General features: G+C 36.7%; 1 non-coding gene across 1 annotated transcript; it reads right to left on the bottom strand.

Moving 5' to 3' along the window:
- Positions 1 to 1,384: 1,384 nt before the first annotated feature.
- On the bottom strand, positions 1,385 to 1,494 carry LOC114006683 (U6 spliceosomal RNA). Its single transcript, XR_003548393.1, has one exon. It is a non-coding gene; the product is annotated as a U6 spliceosomal RNA (small nuclear RNA).
- Positions 1,495 to 4,995: the final 3,501 nt, after the last annotated feature.

Genomic DNA, 4,995 nt, shown 5'->3' with positions numbered 1-4,995 from the left:
CATTCTTTCCTTGCTCACATTGTTTCTGCTAAGAGGTCTGCTGTTAGTCTGATAAGATATCCTTCATAGGTAACTTGCCGTTTCTGTCTTACCAATCTTGTCTTTGTCTGTGGTTTTGGTCAGTCTGGCTATAATGTGTCTTGGAGAAGATCTTCTTGGGTTGATTCTATTTGGGGTCCTTTGTATTTCTTGAGACTGAATCTTTGAATGCCTCTTTAGGTTTGGAAAGTTTTCTTGCAGGATTTCATGGAATAGATTATCAATGCCCTTATGAGTCTCTTCACCTTCTGAGATGCCAATTATCCAGATGTTTGGATGTTTGATTGTATCTAGTATATCTCGTATATTATTCTCAAATTTTGGGGCAATTTTCTCAGTCTTTGTGGTGGATTTTTCTAGGCCAGCAATTTTCTCTTCTACATCTGAGATTCTATTTTCTGTATGATCTAGTCTGCTTTTAATACTCTCAAGGGAGATTTTGACTTCCTGTATTATAGTCTTTATCTCTAACAGTTCCGTTTGATTCTTTTGTAAAGTGTATAATTCCTCTTTTAGATCTTGCAAGAATTTCCTCACCTCCTGGAACTCATCAGCTCCTTTCTCCTTTCTCTTCTGCATTGTCTCTCTTCCCTTCCATCTCTGTTAGCTTCACCATTATGAATGTTCTAAATTCTTAATCAGACATTTCCATGATTTCCATTGAACTGTCTGTGGATGAAGAGAAGTTATTCTTTTCCCTTGGAAGAGAGGCATTTTCTTGCTTTCCCATATTTCTTGCGGTCCTGCAGTGACTTCTAGTCATCTGATGGAAAGCGTGTTTCTTCCCAAACTTGAAGTTCAATCTGAGCATCCAGGAGTGTGCAGAAAAGGAAACAGGGAGGGAGAAACAATAGCAACAAAAACAGCCAAGAAACAGAGAAAAAGAGAAGAAAAAAACTTTAAAGATTATTTTTTAAAAAATCAAAAATTAGAAAACTGTGCGGTGCACAAGCACGCCGTGCAAAATCACTAGTTCTCAGGAGCCATGAAGGTGTCTCAGGAGGCCTTCTCCCTTACCTCTCATGGGTTGGGAAGAGGACAGGGATTATTAACAAGATAAAGGGAGAGGAGGGGCTGAAAGCTGAGAAAATACTTTACCTTTAAAAATTTTATAAAGGAAAAATTACAAAAAAAAAAAAAATGAGAAGACAGAGACAGAGGTAGAGAGACACAGGGACAGGGACAGAGGCAGAGGCAGAGGTAGAGAGAAGGCTTGAGGGAGCTCCTACCACTGGAGTTTGTGGGCTGAAGGCTGAATTATCAGTAGAAAAATCTTCATTTCTTTATTCCCTGAAATAACTAGTTCTCAGGAGCCATGAAGGTATCTTCTCCTATATTTAGTTTTTAAAATATGGAACGCTTCACGAATTTACATGTCATTCTCGCACAGGGGCCACACATGCTAATCTTCTCTGTATTGTTCCAATTTTAGGATATGTGCTCCAAAGTGAGCGTGCCCCTGATCTCTTCTTGTGCTTTCGAATCAATTTCTTTAGGCTGTTTGGTACATTAATAATTACATCATAGAGAAGTTTAAAAGTTGAAGTTCTCACAAGATAATTATTTTTGAAGTAACTGGGTAAACCATTAACAGGTCAGAAAAATTTATTTTAATTACATGTATTCAGAGGCCTCATTTTTTTTCTCTTCAAAAAGTAACACCCCTTAGATTTACATTACAATTTATAATCCTTAAGGATTTGTACCCTATGTAATCTCTTTTGATGCTTATTACAGTCTTGCATGAGAACAAGGCCTTATTTTGTTGAGAAGATTGAGGATCAGATTAGAAAGCACAAAGTTCAGACCAAATCCAAGTCTCCCAACTCCTTTCTTTCAAAAGGATTCTCAAAGTTAGTTGAAACCCTCCATATAAGAACTCACAACATTCCCTTTCTAGTAGCTTATTTGGGACCTGTGCCTCCATCCTGATAAGAAAAATCATAGCCAAAAGCCAAAAGCCAAAAGTCAAAAGCCAAAAAAAAAAAAAAACAACTTAGAATGCTAAGTACAAAATGTATTAACATCAATATAACTGATTACAAAAAACTCAGGCCAATAGGCAATAGTGTCAACTCATTATTACATTATAAATTTTAGTGGGCAATTTGATAATGTAACAACTGGTTTGTCATCCAGTACTCCCATTACATCATCATGCCTGTTGAGACTTCAAACAATGCCATGCAGTTCTAAAATGGAATGGTGATTGTCACAGGGCTACTAAGTAATAAGATTACTTGGTGATAAAATTACTAAGACTCATGAAACTTAAAGTGGATAAAATTTATAGCTCACAAATTATATCTTGATAAAACCATTAACATTCTAAAACCAATGTTATGGGCTAAATTGTGTCCCTCCAAAATCCATATGTTGAAGCCTCAACCCCCAATAATACCTCAAGAATGTGACTGTGTATACAGATGATGGAATTAAAATGAGATCATTAGGTTGGACTCTAATCCAATATGACCATTGTCCTTATAAGAGATTTAAACACAGAAAGGTGCAGAGGGAAGGCCAAATAAAGACACTAGAAGACAGCCATCTACAAACCGAGGACAGAGGCCTCGGAAGAAACCAAGCATACCAACCCCTTGATCCTGGTCAGCTACCGTTCAGAGTGGTGAAAAAACAAATTACTGTTGTTTAAAACTCCGGGGCTATAGATATTTATTATGGCAGCCCAGCAAATTAATACAGCCCCAAATAGGCAAACACACATGCACACATTATTATAATGAATAATATTAATTCTATGCTACCTCACATGAGCTCTGCGAAAGCCTGTCTTCATGAGTAGCTATTGACTTTTACTTTTCCTATGGGCCATTTTTTCACTCATCACATTTTTTTAGGCTTTAATTTCAATTATTTATATGTTAATGTAAATGACTATAGACTTCAGTAGTGAAGTACCAACATATAACATTAAAAAGTTATATAGCTTTATTAACTACATATGCCATGTTTCTGGAAGAAACACTATTGAGGCCAGCAGGTGGCCTGGTGATTAAGGCACTGGACATTCTCATATAGCTAACCATGGTTCATGACCTGGACCTAGTGGCTTGCTTTCTCACTTTCCCTCTCTCTGTCTCTAGTCAAATTAAAATAAATGAATGAATAAATAAAATGAAATAAATAATTCTAAAAGTAAGGGAAATACTACTGAACCATGTTCTGTGGTGAACGAAGTGTCCCACTCATTATTGGACACTGTGGGCCAGCATTTGAGTGTCTTTTTCATTATTAAACACTTCGTATATACTGATAGTCACAGTGGAATTACCAAAAAAGCTGAGTCAAATAAAGGAAGATGAAATTCTTGCTAGTTTGACTGTACAAGTTGTTTTCTTTCTTCTTTTTCCCCCTTTTTATAATGGTATGCCACAACAGAGTGAAAAAAGACCTTGGCAATTCAATATATACCTTTTTAAAAATAGATCTATTTCTAAATGTATGCAACAATGAAAATGTAAAAGAAATTGAATATGCTATAATTTTCACACTGTCTGCATGCTCTGTAAAACCATTCTGTACCTTACTAAGAAGTACAATGATTACATATAAGCCAGAAATCACAATTAAAAATAAATAGTCAAACAGTATTCATGTCATTAGAAATCATACAAGCAAGCACTATTTCTTATTATATTTCTTAAAAGAAAAAATTTTCCTTGTTTCAATTCCCTTCTTAATTTTGAACCACAGTGACACGTTGCAGCACAGTAAGATCCTGAAATGACAGAAAAACATTGAGGTTAAGTACTGTTTTTAGTCACGTAAGTTCTGAGTTGAGCAGCAGTGCAGTTAATAAATGGCAGGTACGTCTTTTTCATGTTTGTCTCGCCCTTTGTTGATAAACCGAAATGCAAATGTGTGTTGCTGTGTTCTACTTCTAACATTTTTCAGAACTATTTTTTTTAGATTACAATTTCAAATAGAAGAATAACCCGATATAAAGAGGAATACAAAAATCTAAAAACCCTATTAAAATCACAAATACTACCCCCACTCACTCAGTTTTAACAAAATAATGTGTTTTCTATGGAGATTAAGGAAGAAAAATTCCCAACAGATGCAACTGGATACATTATAGTGAAAAGATAATGGCTGATCCAATAAAATGTGAATGGCTCTTTACAATCCCGAGGTCTGCAGCCTTGCTATTTGTTTTCACTTTTCTTTATGCCTTTGACTACTCACCCCATTCTCTTTCATAGAGGCTTCAGAATTGATAAGCTAAGAAACCATCTGCCACTCAAGACAATCACTAGCGAGTTCCCCACTGTTTAAAGACACCACTGCATCATAATAACTCTCCAAACTGAGTTCTCTTGCTTCTTATTTTCCTTCTATTGGCAATATCTAATAACTACCAGATAGATCTGCCATTAAAGAAAGTGTGGGGGTCAGCAGATGGTGTTAATGGTTATGTCACTGGACTCCCATGTAGCTAACCGCGGTTCAAGTCCCAGACCTGGCAGCTTAAAACTCACATGGGGCATGTGTGCATGTGTGCCCAAAATCCCTGGAGGACAATGAAGGAGAAGAGATTGCAGTGTGGACATCTCCCGCTAGGGAGTGATTTCTTGCTTTCTGTCTCTGTCTTTTTCTGTCTCTCCAGTGAGTGTACACACTGCAAACCAAAACAAACAAACAAACAAACAAAAAGACAGAGAGCAGAGAGAAAGAAAGGAAAGAAAGAAGGAAGTGTGTGTGTGTGTGTGTGTGTGTGTGTGTGTTTGTGTGTGTGAGATCTGGCTCTCTCAAATTCTGAACTCCTGGCTTATAATTCTAAGACATTTCCTATGTTAGCTGGCCAGTAAATTGAAAATTTCACACTTTACTTATCTCCATGAGAGCTTCTGCTTTCCTAAGAACATGGCAACCACAAGTATTCACTTCATAGGCAGAGCCACGGTTCAGGCCGAGTTACTATGCAGCATG

The sequence above is a fragment of the Tupaia chinensis genome, unplaced genomic scaffold (genome assembly GCF_000334495.1).
Source record: "Tupaia chinensis unplaced genomic scaffold, TupChi_1.0 Scaffold000012_1, whole genome shotgun sequence".
In the NCBI taxonomy this organism is placed as follows: domain Eukaryota; kingdom Metazoa; phylum Chordata; class Mammalia; order Scandentia; family Tupaiidae; genus Tupaia; species Tupaia belangeri.
The sequence above is the reverse complement of the archived record's forward strand: the minus strand, read 5'-3'. Positions and strand labels throughout refer to the sequence as shown.